Raw genomic sequence first — 15,740 nt, forward strand, 5'->3', positions numbered from 1 at the left:
ACAATCATTATAGCATTGAAGAAGCATAACTAATAAGTTCCCCAAAATCCTCTACATTAAAACTAAATACAAAATTTCTCATTTATAAAAGCATTGTGCCACAGATATGTCACGTTTCCCCATGTTAAAATTCATGCACCTGCAACAGTAGGCTTTCATAACTAAAAGGCCAAGTCACAAAAAAACAAAAGCCTTATTTATGAAGACCTTGCGCCGCCAGTGCGTCACTTTTAGCATGGGAAAAGTGACGCACGGGTGGCGCAAGACCGTCATAAATAAGGCCCCATGTCCATAGACAAAAAATACAGGGCCAGCATTATACACATGCAAGCAGTACACTTGCACAGAACCACAAAACCCCAAGGGCCACCATGTTAGTATATATCCTTAATATAATAAACCTCTGAGAATGGATACATATTTGCGTGGCAGCCCATACCAGAAATTTGGCGTCCTCTGACTCTGATCCACTACCAAACACTCTGACCCCCCCCCCCACCCTCCCTCTTCACTAAACTCCACACTCCACCCCACCCGGACCCCCTATTACAAACCCCCTACCTACCCTCCCTGCCCAAGGCCACCATGACCCTAGAACCGCCCCTGGTAAAGTTATAAGACACAGCATTACTAAAACTCAAAGAATAGGCAACAGGCAGATAAACTAAATAGTACATAAAGACACATATTTTTTACATAATCCCATTGAAAAACTTGTAGTATTTTTTTTAAATCTATCATGCAACTGGCCCTCTAGAACCGCTTTCAAAACGCCTACTTTAAACCTTTACATTTCATTTTTAAACCATACACTTTCAATTACATTTTTTATTTATTTACAATTCCTGTAATGTTACACACCTTTTCTAAAATACACCAGTCCCTGTTATTTATAAGGATTTTTTTTCATTCTTCATCAGTGATACTTTCTTAACATATAATGAAAATCACTGTAACTTTTCAAACAACAAAGCTAACGCGGTAAAAATAACTCTCCATTTGCTTTCCTTTAAGAATGTAGATTATCTACCCCACACATGCGATTCTTGATATTTGCATTTGGCAGCGAATACCGACTTTGAATCCGAAGACATGAACAAGAGCTCCATTGTCACATTTAAAACTTAACGTAGCATCTGCTCACACACATATCTTTCACTTAGCTAATATTCACAGAGAACAGCATTCGTGTAAAAAAAAAATTGACCTTCCTTTACAATTTGCTCAAATGACTCCCTTATTTTTTAACGCATCCTCCACTTCAAGACAGGCTATTTTTTTGATAACTACTAAGCAATATTTAAGTGACTAGTCTGCTAGAAAATTTATCAAGTCATTCTGCTCCTCTTCACTGCATAGCCGGCGACCTATTTCTGTGGAGTTCCTATAGAACCGGCAGTGCTGCGTCATTTCCTTTACCATCTTGGTAAATTAAAAATGGATGTCCCTCCTCTCTTCGCAAACGAGCCGGACCACTTAGAACTATTTCGACAGAGGATGCTTCTCTACTACGGCACCTTAGCACTCTCAACTTTTAATACTTCATATCGATTATCATTTCGATATTCGTATTTCACCTGTGTGCAACCTGTATTTCATTGCCTGAGCTGTGATTTCATGTGGGCCCTGGACTTATGTCTCTGCAATTTGGTACCTCTTGAAGTGAATTACAATCACCTCATGAATCCGTTAATTGATCATGAACAGCTTTGTTACAACGGAGGGTTTATGGCCTTTGCAGTGATACAAGGAGTTCTGGGTCATTGGAATATATTCGCAGCGGCGCAAGATTTCCTAACAGAGAGCTACATCGAAAACCCACCGAGCTGTCCTCTGATGGTAAAAGAGGCTCCGATAATAACAGATCATGAATGCTGCTTTCCTCTTTTCAATTGGATGGCTGACATGTTTTCAGATGATAACAGTGATTTCCTGTTAGAAGCAGTTGCTACCTACTTTGCTTACACAATGGACGGATGACTCTTTCCTAACAGAGAGCTACATCGAAAACCCACCGAGCTGTCCTCTGATGCTAAAAGAGGCTCCGATAATAACAGATCATGAATGCTGCTTTCCTCTTTCCAATTGGATCTCTGACATGTTTTCAGATGATAACAGTGATTTCCTGTTAGAACCACTTGCTGACTACTTTGCCTACACAATGGACGGATAACTCTTTCCTAACAGAGAGCTACATCGAAAACCCACCGAGCTGTCCTCTGATGGTAAAAGAGACTCCGATAATAACAAATCATGAATACTGCTTTTCTCTTTTCAATAGGATGGCTGGCATGTTTTCAAATGATAACAGTGATTTCCTGTTAGAAGCAGAAGCTACCTACTTTGCCTACACAATGCTTCGATAACTCTTATGCAAGCCATTGACATTCTCATTTCCTTTTGCCTCCCTATATTCTTCACGTTCTTTTGGATATTTTCTTATGAAGAACAGACCTATTGGCTTTACTAACAGTGGACATTATAATTTCGTGCTGGTTAAATTTTGGTCTTTTATGTGGACTAAATTTTTTTCTTCAGCTACTCGATTTTCAACTCTATTTTTTAAAACTCTAATCTCAACAATTCTGTTGCATATCTTATCTTATGTTATTTCAAACGTACTCGATGCAAAACTCGCTAATATATGCTACATGTGCCCTGATTAATGTGTAAATATTAAACGAGTTTTTTATAACTGTAAACGCCATTTCGCCTCTCAACTGCTTATTTCCGCCTCACACCCCTCTGCTCCTTTAATTTTCCATAAAATTATTTTTAAAAAATACATAACAGAAAAATATGTTCTTTCAATAATATTTCCATTGTTTCTTGTGCTGTATTTCAAATGCAATACTGCAACCTTCAAAAGATATCTCAATACAGTAGTTCTCCTCAATAGTGATTTGCGCACCATCCAACAGATTACATACATGCACCTCTCGCCATTTTGTCGCTTTTGGCGCCTTTTTTTCCCCTCACACAGTAATATAACACAAACTTGATAGTGCTTCGCATGTAGACAGCTGATTGATAAACTGATGATGTATAACCACTAGCATTTTCATATATGGTTCCTAAACTGAAAGGCCAGAGACCTTCTTCCATTTATTAAAATATAATATACTTCCTTATAAGGGTGTACAATTAATTTTGCAAAGTATATTCATTTTTCTTCAACTATAGCGTTTGTATTCCATGTACTACTGACAATACCAATTACTGTGTTTTTTGCAATTTCTGTACTCATATTACATAATGATTTGCCTTCAAAACAGTGCATTTCTGAATAAACATTTCAAATATTCACGTTCTCTCTTTTAATCCATAATCTCAACTGAAATGATTATATATTGAAAAAGTATTCATGTGTTCCACGTAACCTCAGCTGTACTAACTGAGGACCTTATTTATGAAGACCTTGCGCCGCTGGTGCGTCATTTTTTGAAATGGGAAAAAGTGACGCACCGGTGGCGCAAGGCCTTCATAAATAAGGCCCTGAATGTTTTCTTTTCTCGACCTCACTTACTGATACTAGAACCTGCAAGCCTATAACGGCCCATGAACTCTTTCTTAGTAGGTCGTGCACCGTACAGACAGTTGTACCTCTGTTAAAAAAAAAAGTTATTACTTTTACCAAGCACCGCCACAGTTCCGCTTGACTCAGAGTTAATCACTGCTCCCACGCTTCTACAGGCCAGACGCTATGTCGTATTTCACTCCTTATCACCCTTTCATCTCCACAATAACAAACAGTTCTCCGCCAGCCACCAGAGAACAGAGTCAGATGCAGAGGCAGCAACAAGTGAAATACGACATACCCTCTGCTCTGAGAAAGCAACCAAGCGGTAATTGTGAAAGAAAACATTCAGTAGCGCTTTAAAAATAGCAATGCAATTAGATAATTATTTTTTTGAAAACGTTCCAATTACTTTGATAGGACTATCTGTGTGTGCCTCCACAGCAAACTTCCTCAGCCCGGACTGAAGGCAGACACAGACAGACACACACAATAACATAACACAGGGCAAAGGAGACGGAAAACAGAAGGGACATGAAGATGCAGTCAAACTGCAAGACTGAGAGAGATACTTTTATACTCCGTTTGCTACCTCAATGTACGAACACATTTACTACACAAATCTGTGTACAACCTCATACTCAAAACTTTTCATTTTATTTCACTCGACCACCTCCCTTTCTCACCCAACCAGTGCAAACCGCGACCAGAAACCGCACTATAATTTTGTCATCTGCAAAAACTTTGTGAATACCTTAATCATTACCACTTTAGCCCCCTTCCCCCTCCCTCTCGCCCCACCCCCACCAGTGCAGGCCACGGCCACCAACCACCCTGAAATTTTGTCGACTGACAAAAACTTTACGAATTCATTAACCATTAGCATTTTTTGATGACGGTATCACTAGTAATTTACCATTTCTCTCTCTTTCTGCATTATCTGTCTCTCTGCTAATATCATTTTTTCACTTCATGAACAACTTCTCTCATTATATATAAATGCTTCAAAATCTCAAAAATAATTACTCTTTATATTAAAAATATTTTATACTGCGTATTCAACATTTAAATGAAAAAATTACTTTTAGAAATACAACACATTATGACAGCCAAAAATTAGTTTTCTTTCAGGCTACGAGGAAAATCAATCATTGTTTGTGACTAAACTATATTTTACGGTACATGACAAAACAAACTGTTACAGACTTACCTTTACCAATGCTTTGTACGATGTACAACAGTGACAGACACAAAACAGATATTCGTTTGACGGAACTGTCTATTAAGCTTCTATCACTGCAACCAAAATTCAATGGCACAGATATCCAGTCAATACACACTCATATAACTCTCTTCAGCCAATCACATTTCGTCACGCAAATTGTAAAATCAAATTTACATTTCAATTGGTTGTCCTTCACAATATTTTCAATCTCACGTGAAAGTCACCCATCACCAACTGCCATCTCCGGCTGTTTCCATGGTAACACCTCATTCTGCACTTGGCTGAAGGCACAGGTCAAAAGTTCATGTCTCAACGTTCTACAGCAAACTAAGAAGACTGTTTTCCCTCCAGAAACACCTGCCAATCCACAGCTCTGTTACATGTCATTTTTTTCACACCCAATAGTACTTTTCGTTTAACATAAACATTAACATGCAACGTACTCTTCAATCTCCAGTTATTACAATCAACCAATCATTTTTATTTTTTTAACCACACCCAGCCTCATCCTTTTTTTTTTATCCTGACTTTCAGCTTCTAACTACCATTCCACTTCCAGAACCGATCGGAGGACGACTACATATCCCTTGAAAATGAAGGTCTGGCTAATAGGACACAGTTATATTCACTGGAGTGAAAAATATGCAGCAAGCAGACAAATTTGCAACCTTGGTTTAACAAATGTACACATAACGTGGATTGGCCAAAGAGGATTGAAATGTCACCAATTGATTCAATTGGTGAAAACTTGTATGCATCTCCCAGAACCAGTCCTTATAATTGTGCACTGTGGTGGGAACGATCTAGGCACAATCACTGGGGTAGGTCTGGAAATGCTTCTAAAAGGCACCTTTCGACAATTGATGACACTTTTTCCTCGAACTGCCTTGGTATATTCCAATATATGCCAAAGACAGAAATGGAATTGGTCCAATCAACATTGTGCACAAATTGAGAAAGCAAGGAGACATGTAAATAAATCTTTCTGCTTTCCTCAGAGATTATAGCATGGGTTCTATTTACCACAACAACTTGCGTTACCACATGCAAGACGTCTATAGAAGAGACGGTGTTCATTTCACGGATGAGGGAACAGAATCTTCCTCTGCAACATCAGGCTCTGCATCGGTACTTACTTATAAATGCAGAAAACACTCAATTAACACAAGGGCTCTTTTCAGAGCCACCTTATATCTAAGCACTCAAACTTCTGATTTATCTCCATTTTTACACTCTTGTGAATAGGTGTGCGCGACCGGGTGCGCGCATCCCGCAACTTTAAAAAAAAATATATATATATCTTTTCACATTTAAGAGCCTTACTGCACACCCCGAGAAAACCTACGCAGCAAGACTATCTCTACCTTCTACCCTTTCCATGTTTCAACGCTTTGAAATGAACAATATATTTACTCGCAGTGAGAAAATGGCGGTCAACACTTCCTGATTTCCTTCGAATCGAACGTTAACAGACGTCACGCAGCAAAAAAAAAATTCCGCTCACGCGCAGCCGCTTGGGTGCGCGCACCCGTGCGCGCGTATAGATATATAATTGACTTTAACTTTAATTTTCTCAGCAACTACTGAACGGATTTACACCATTCCAAAAAAAGCGTAATCTGCTAACCGGACTCTACAGTTTTGCCAAATTTCTTATAAATCCATTCAGCCGTTCGACCTGTAGCCGAGTCTAAAGGTCCTATGGAAAATAACATGGAGAAAACACGTTTTGGGACCCCCCTTTTATCTCAGCCCCCACTTGACCAATCCCCCCCAAACTTTCAGGGAAGGAGCGCAGCGGACCGAGCCATCTTCTTTGAGAACTTCGCTAAGATTCTTTTACCAGGGCCAAAGTTATTCCAAATAGAATGTTGAGGATTTCCTATGGAAACTAGGTCCTAACTATAACTACCTACTGGCGACCGCCAGTAGGTAATATATATATATATATATATATATATATATATATATATATATATATATATATATTACCTACTGGCTGTCGCCAGTAGGTATATATAGTTAGGATTTTTTCTCTATGGGACTTTTGAAAATTCTATGTCTAATAACTTTGGCGTTTGTGGACGGAATCGGCTGAAATTTTCAGGAAAATGGCACATTTTGTTTCTGAGCAGCCCCTGAAAATTTGGGGGGGGGTTCGTCAAGGGGGGGCCGAGAAAAAAGGGGGTCCCAAAACGCCTTTTTCCCATGTTAATTTCCATAGGGCGTTTGGCCTCACTTTTAGCTCGAACGGCTGAATGGATTTGCACGAAACTTGGCAAAATTGTAGGGACTGTTAGCCCGATGTGCCTTTGCTGGGTCTCAATATATGTGCTCCAGTGGATTTTGAGAAATTAACGTTTTAAAAAATTTATATATCTGTGACAGCGTCCCAGATAGCGCTCCAGATCGCGTACTTTTCGCGTCACGGAGCTTTGCGAAGCGATGCTGATTGGCTCTCTGTCTGTCAACATTCTAAACAGTCCGGAGCGGCCGCCATCTTGTCTCTCGGTAGGATCGAGAGACAAGAAGAGGTGAAAAACGAAGGGGGAATTTAATGAAAGGGGGCAAGGTAGACCCCTCTTGACCCCCTAGGAATGATGTTGGGGTTATTAAAGGGTCCCGTGGGGAAAATTAAAAAAAATTGATTTTTCCCGGTAGAAGCGCTTCTCGGTTCGCAAATTAACGGCTGAATGGATTTGCACGAAACTTGGCAAAATTATAGGGACTGTTAGTCCGATGTGCCTTTGCTGGGTCTCAATATATGTGCTCCAGTGGATTTTGAGAAATTAACGTTTAAAAAACAGGTATATCTGTGACAGCGTCCCAGATAGCGCTCCAGATCGCGTACTTTTCGCGTAACGGAGCTTTGCGTAGCGAAGCTGATTGGCTCTCCGGTGTCTGTCAACATTCTAAACAGTCCGGTGCGGCCGCCATCTTGTCTGTCGGTAGGATCGATAGACAAGAGGAGGAGAAAAACGAAAGGGGAATTTAATGAAAGGGGGCTAGGTAGACCTCTCTTGACCCCCTAGGAATGATGTTGGGGTTATTAAAGGGTCCTGTGGGGCAAATAATAAAAATTTGATTTTTCGCGGTAGAAGCGCTTCTCGGTTCGCAAACTGGTAGCGAAACGTGAATTCGCCATTTTGTGTTTCGATTTCATTAAATTACTAGGTATAAGGGGGTACGGGAGACGTATCCTGACCCCTTTTGTTTTCTGAGGGTGGCTGAGGAGGCTCATATATGTTGATACATGTCTTCCAGCGGCTGTGCGTGAGCGTTTTTTTTTTTGTTGCGTGACGTCTGTTAACGTTCGATTCGATGGAAATCAGGAACTGTTGACCGCCATGTTGTCACTGTGAGTAAATATTTTGTTTTAAATAATTGTTATAAATTAATCCTTATTGATAAACATTGTCTGCGCCATCTTGTCTTTTTTGCAATGCCACACTTTTGTTGAGCACGGCAGCCATTTTATATGCCTTGACCAGACCCACTGTCTGCACCCTCGCAAGCATCTCCCCCACGCACTGGTCACTCCCGCTCTCTTTCTCATGTATGGGCTAGAAACCTCCTCCCATCTGCGCTGTTCTTCTCTGAGAATCACACCCTGTGCCCGCCCGACACCTGCCTTTCACCCTATTCACTACCGCACCCTCTGACACTCCTCTTCCTCTGTGTCCGATTGTCCAGGCCCGTCCCAGGCTATCACCTAGCCCTGCAGATGTAGTTTATGGCCTCAACTGTAAAGAATCACCCCTCTTCAAAGAAGTTACAGTAGATCAAGGCCCCCACCCGATGAGATCCGTCACACTACACGCGTTCCTGCAATCTGATAACCATCCTGTATTGTGATTGGAGAGGGGATTCTCACTGTGAGGGTGTGTGGGACCAAGCCTGAAGCGGAAGATTCCAGGGATGCCTTTTTGTACATCAAAGTCTTCACAATTATGTGTCACATTAAAAATATATAGCACTCACAAAAAAGTAGAAGGAAAATAACACTTTAATAATTTATAAATATGTACATCGCAACAAAAACAGTAAACACCTTAAAACATTTTTTATTAAAACAGAAGCAACAATGGTCAGTAGCGGTCTGTTGTGCGAATAGTCCCAAGGCAGCATATTTACCTAGAGTGGTGCTGTGTAGGACATTCTGAATGGAAATTAACCAGAACTATAACCATCTACTTCCAATAATATAACTTTTATGCCCAAATTACGCAAAGATTTAGCTAATCTGCTAAAGGGGGGAGTCGCCATTTCTTTACAATAATCAATAATGAAAAATCGACATCAATAGGGTTGTCCGTATTCCCGATGCAGCACTATAGTGCAACATACACAGCACCTGGGGTGTCAAGAGTGAACAGGTCCTAGCTGCTTAACCAATGACTGACAAATGCTATATTAAACACTTAGTATGTATAATACTTGCGTTCACAATAGTTTTACTTTACAAAACAGAACAAAAGATGTCCCCTGTAAGTAAACCCATATTAGCTGTTTCAGTTATTGAACATCCTAAGGTTTTATGACATGGGGAACAGTAGTGATATCCTGGGCGGGTGATGGAACTGGGTTTGTTAATGGAAAAACATCTACAGAGAAAACTATTGGTAAATTATACTTCTCCGGAAATTTAAAACTCACAAATGTTTCATTTGTGTAATCGTTTTATGAACATGTACATTAAAAAACTAAAAGAAATGCCAAGAACGTCCCATGTGAAAGTGAATTTTATCTGGCAATTTTTTTCTTTTCCTTCTCATGAAAAGAAAGTTAAAGCCAGGTTCGTTACCTGCCTCATCTGCAAAAAAAAAACTCTCGAGAGGGACCGAAAAAAATATTGCTATGGTAATCATACCATGCATTGGCACATGGAGAGGTGGCACCCTTTAAATTATTCTAAAGCACAACTTCGAGATTTGGGGGATAACCCCTGACCGGCAAAAACATCCACCAATGACTTAGCAATAAGTGAGTCAGAGGCAAGGGAAACGGTCCCAAATCTGCAAAAGAACTTTGGGCAGATGAGATTGACTTGTGTAGCATGTGGAAAATTAATTTTATGCGGAGAGATCAGTATTACTTCAATAAATACAGTAATCAATGATGCATTAGAACTTAATATCAATTCATTTTCCGAACGTGTAATCAGTACCTGTCCCATGTCAATTCATTGTTCGAACTTATAATCAATACCCATCCCGGATCAATTCATTGTCCGAATATATAATCAGTAAAAAGTGCGACAAGTGCAACAAAATCATATCGATAATTCATTGTGAGCAAGTACCAAAAGTGTCGACAATTCTAACCTTCAATAAATACAGTAATCAATGATGCATTAGAACTTAATATCAATTCATTGTCCGAATGTGTAATCAGTACAAGTCCCATGTCAATGTATTGTTCGAACGTATAATCAATACCCATCCCGGATCAATTAATTGTCCGAACATATAATCAGTCTTATCCCATATCAATTCATGTGCTAAAAACTGCATACATATCTCATGATATCAAGGCTGAGCAATCGGGGCACAATAGTTTCATTTGTACCGGCGCCATTTTGGGTGAGGTCAGGAAGGTCCAAGTATAGTCAAAATGTCTGCACCAACTCGTGGTTGGACCGGGACCTCTTTCGGCAGTCTAAAAGTTTTCGTTGAAGGGTAGTAGAGGGGACTGGCGACATGAACCATCAGTCAAAGAGGGGTGGGAGGTAAAAATCTCTCCTACCGGGTCATACTGGTGTCCCACCGGAACTGATCAAGTTGGTAGTCTTGCAGGATTTTGGTGATTTCAAGACTGAGGCCGGCGCCGGCATGAGCGCGCCGACGTCCCGCGGCTACGTCGTGGTCGTTCCGTGGGTGATCATGGCAGTCATTCCCCATTGGGGGTCGGGGGCCCCCGTGGCTCTTATAGAATCTTCAAAGTTGAGGAGAACGTTTCTGGATGCAGGACTCATTTTCTAGTTGAACTCAGAAGCGCCGTTGCACCGCAACAGTGGACGAGACCCCCGCTGGGTGAGCGGAGCATCATTGCCTCGCAATAGTGGACGAGACCTTTTGTCGGGTGAGTGCAGCGTCGCTGCATCGCAAGAGTGGAGAAACCCTTTTGTTGGGTGAGTGCAGCGTCGCTGCATCGCAAGAGTGGAGAAACCCTTTTGTTGGGTGAGTGGAGCGTCGCTGCATCGCAAGAGTGGAGGAACCCTTTTTCGGGTGAATGCAGCGTCGCTGTATCGCAAAAGTGGAGGAACCCTTTTGTTGGGTGAGTGGAGCGTTGGGGGTGCAGCCGAGGGGCCCTCACCTGTGGGGGTGGGAGAGGCTTGTTCGCGCCGCATCTCCCTCCCAGCGCACCCCACGCCGACACCTGGCGTTGATATCCGTGATGTCCGGACCAGGCGATAAGAGGGGGGGGGGTTGGAGGCAGAGGCAAGACATCCCCCCCGTGGCCTGCAGGGCGCCGCTTCAGGCCCGAACGGGGAGCTCATATCAAGCCGGGGCCAGACCAGGAGATACGAGGGGGGGGGTCGGTGGCATGTGCAAGACATCCCCCCCGTTGTCGCAGCCATTATCTAAGAAAGAAGAAGGATCCTGTCGGCCTCGGCTCCTCTCCTGGCCCACCTTACGGGATGACCTCCCCGGCCGACGGCTGCCAGCAGGACTCGCCCTACACGTGCCGAAGGCCTCGTCTTCCGGATGGGCGTAGCCGCAAACCTGTTGCACTTCGGGAGTTTCTGGAATGGGGGTAGGTATCTGCTGATTTGTATTTATTTCATGTTACCGTTATTGGGCGTGGCGGGCGGTGGAACAGACATGCTTGGAGCAGTGGGGGGGTGGCAGAGCCTAGCTACCTTGTGGCTGCCGTAACGTCAAGCTTGGCTTCTTTCACCACTTTCATGTTTCTTATTTCTAGCGAAGTCAAAAACTCATCAGAGGCCTACTGATTTTGTTCGATTTCTTTCCCTTCCTTTTCAAGTGTGTTTCATGCTAAAGTTTCTGTTTAACAGGATACAGGGATTACTTCGTATTTTACATATGTCTTCTTTATTAGGGGTTCTCTCCGGTTAAGTCAGATGATGTACCTCTAATAAATGGTCCGGGTGGAACTAGTTTCTCAATCAGTGGGGAGTAGATGGGCATGACAGATTACAACGGGGGACAAAGGTCCGCATTACCCTTCCTTCACTACTTGCAAAGACTAGACAGAATATTTCTATTCCACGTTATTTGCAAACAGAGAGTACCTCGAAAGAACTATTCCTTGAACAATAAATGTCCAGCCAATCAATCAATCAGGCATGACGGATTACAACGGGGGACAAAAGTCTGCATTACCTATCCTTCACTATCTGCAAAGGGAGACAGAATATTTCTATTCTTCTCTGTTTGTAGACAGGGAATATCTCAAACAGCAATAATCGATAAAAAAATTAGTAGGATTATAACAGTTTAATAACTTATAAATATATACATCGCAACAAAAACAGTAAACACCTTAAAACATTTTTTATTAAAACAGAAGCAACAATGACAACTAACAGTAGTGATATCCTGGGCGGGTGATGGAACTGGGATTGTTAATGGAAAAAGATCTACAGAGAAAACTATTGGTGAATTATACTTCTCCGGAAATTTTAAACTCACAAATGTTTTATTTGTGTAATCGTTTCAGGTCAAACGGATTGTGGGACAATGTTCACAATGGAAGAGTCACCAAAAGGCATTTGGATCGATGTTGCAGCAGGCTGCCATGTATATAGTTATTTAATAAAACGTTTTACCCTGTTACTTTGCTGGTGTGTTGTATATATTTATAATATTTGCATAGGGTTTGTCGTTATTTTGGGCGGGGTGGGTGGCGGAGCCGAGCTGTCTTGCAGCCATCATGGTGTGGAGCTAAGTTCATCTCACTAGTTTCGTATTTCTCATGAGGGGTTGTTCTTAATGTTTCTATTTTAGCGAGGTCAAAAACAGATCCCATTAGTGGCCTACTGATTTTGCTCGATTCCTTTTGTTTTTTTAAACGATTTTTCACTATCTGCAAAGACTAAACAGAGTATTGCGACTCTGTGCTTGTTTGTAAATACAGAATGAACCAAAGAGAACCAATTCTAAAACAGTAAATGCTTGGATAGCAATCAATCAAATAGAGAGAGAAGCAGGCACGACGGATTACAACGGGGGCAAAGGCCTGCGTTAACTACCCTTCACTATCTGCAAAGAGAGAGTACTGCTAAGAGAAAAGAGGGGGGGGTAGGGGGGGCAGCGTTCAAAGCACATCAGCGTGCATAAACACGAAAATGTTTTTACCTATCATGTACTTGACATTTGACAGCTTTTGATATTTGCTATTAAAAAACCATTGAAATTCAATGAAAAAACCATAGGTTTTAGCCCATATATAGTTAGGGATTAGCATTTACAAAACGTTATTTTACTCGCATAAAACCATTGAAATTCACATATATAGTTAGATGCGCTAACTATATATCGCGCACCCGCAATCCACTGCTGATGATGTCACATATTACATCATTCATGACATGCTCAGTGACATCACTGATGACATCACTGATGACATCTCAAATGACATCACTGATGACATCACTGATGACATCTCAAATGACATCACTGATGACATCACTGATGACAACATCCAGTGACTGTATGTTTCTGTAAAGTTAAAATATGTCTTACATATTGAAGAATGAGTGGATGTATAAGTGTCTGGATGAAGGATTTAGTAGGTGCATGACTGACTGTATGAGTGAGTGATTAAATGTGTCTCACTGAGTGAATGGGTTAGTGACTAAACTGTCTTAATTTGTGCATCATTATGTCTGTTGTTCTGTAAACTGCTGCATGTGTTGATCAGTAGCTATATGAGTAACTATATCGGTTATTGATTGGTTGCCCAAGTATTTGTATGGGAGACTGAGTGTGTGTGGGTGACTGGGAGGTGTATGACTTTGTGCATAGATGTGTAAGCAGTTGATCCACTAGATGTATGGGTTAAAAGTGCATGTGGAAACAGCTGTATGGGCGGTTGACTGTGTGCATGAGTGTATTGGTGAGTGAATGGATATCTCAGTGCTACATGTCAAAGTAAGTACATATGTAAAACACAGTACATGTGAGAGTTGACATATATAAATAACTGTGCATGTGTGAGTGGCTGTATGGATCATTGTGAACTTGTATCAGGGATTGTATAAGAGAGTAAATATGTGTTAGTATATGTTTGAATAAGTAAGGTGTGTATAACTGTATAGTAGAGGAAATGGAGGTGTGATTGATTCTTTGCATGACTGACTAGGTGTGTGAGTAACTCCATGGATGAGTGACAGTCTGTGAGTTTTTGTTTACACTGAGTGTATCTAAGGTTATATTAGAGTCTGATGAGGTTAATCGTATTATCACATGAATGATGTCATTAGTGATGTGCTCAGTAATGTCAAATGAGATGTCAAATGAGATGTCATCAGTGATGTCATTTGGGATGTCTTCAGTGATGTCATCAGTGATGTCATCAGTGATGTCATTTGAGATGTCATCAGTGATGTCATCAGTGATGTCATTTGAGATGTCATCAGTGATGTCATCAGTGATGTCACTGAGCATGTCATGAATGATGTAATATGTGACATCATCAGCAGTGGATTGCGGGTGCGCGATATATAGTTAGCGCATCTAACTATATATGCGAATTTCAATGGTTTTATGCGAGTAAAATAAGGTTTTGTAAATGCTAATCCCTAACTATATATGGGCTAAAACCTATGTTTTTTTCATTGAATATATATATATATATATATATATATATATATATATATATATATATATATATATATATATATATATATATATATATTCCGAATGGCCCATTATTTTGACGGACGTCATTTTAGGTCCCATTTTACCCAGCAAACCAGATATCACCTTCAGGAGAGCTCCCTCCATGAAGGATGCTTTAGATCACGCTCATCCAGAATTGACATCATTTATCAACTTAAGTGTACTTGTAATCTTTCCTATATTGGCAGCACCAAGCTACCCGCTAACCAACGTATTTTGCAACACATACGAGCAATCGTAAATTCAGATAGCAATTACCCGGTGGCTCGCCATTTTAAGGCTGTGCATAACAATAGATTGAAGGATTTACAATACACACTTCTAGGTTCTGTTCCAAACCCCGGACGGGGTGGAGATAGGGAGAAACTCCTAAGACAAAAGAAAACTTATTTCATCCTGTTACTTGATTCTAAGGCACCAAATGGCCTAACTGCCACGGATGAATTGCATAATTTTTTGTAATTCTGATCTGATTTTGAATCTTTGGGTTTCATGATCAAATTACCCATAATTAAATGAGTAATTTTTGTGCAGATGTATAATGAATTTAACTGTTTTCAATCATGAACTATGTAAATTTTCTATTACAGTGCTTCAGCTTTAACCGTTATATATAATTTATTGTTATTGATTTTCAAGTTTTTCACTCAAATCATTAGAAGCACGTTCTTTATTTGGTTGGCATTCGATGAATTTTGTTGGATATTGTTTGGAAAATAGTATTCTGGGTTAGACATGATTACATTATAGTTTGGTTGAAACTTGTTTATCATCTGTTAGTTGGTAATTCCTGAAATGATTTTACATATTTTTGTATAATTGATTCTTCTGCATTATATTGGATTAATTGTGATCTATAGGAGATTCCAACTTATTATTCTTTAACAATATGCTTCAACCAACTGTTTAGATTATTCATGCACTATGCATGGACTTGTTGAATCATTTCTTTTGTATCCTTTTTTTTGTGTGGGGTCTGATTTTATTTTTAGCCTATACAAAACAAATACCCAGCACTGTTTGATTCAAGCACTATGCTTTAATTATTTTTGCTTCCATCAAATGCATTCAATATCCTTGTGTATCTATGTTATTTGAAACATATTTTTTAGCTTATGCCAATCGATGTTAT

The 15,740-nt window shown here is 40.4% G+C and overlaps 1 protein-coding gene across 1 annotated transcript in view; it reads left to right on the top strand.

The window, feature by feature from the left end:
- Positions 1-15,740, top strand: part of LOC147706721 (uncharacterized) — a 507,439-nt gene that overhangs the window by 221,041 nt on the left and 270,658 nt on the right. The gene's annotated exons all lie outside the window — the stretch shown is intronic.

Source organism: Lissotriton vulgaris, chromosome 6 (genome assembly GCF_964263255.1).
Source record: "Lissotriton vulgaris chromosome 6, aLisVul1.2, whole genome shotgun sequence".
Classification (NCBI taxonomy): Eukaryota; Metazoa; Chordata; class Amphibia; order Caudata; family Salamandridae; genus Lissotriton; species Lissotriton vulgaris.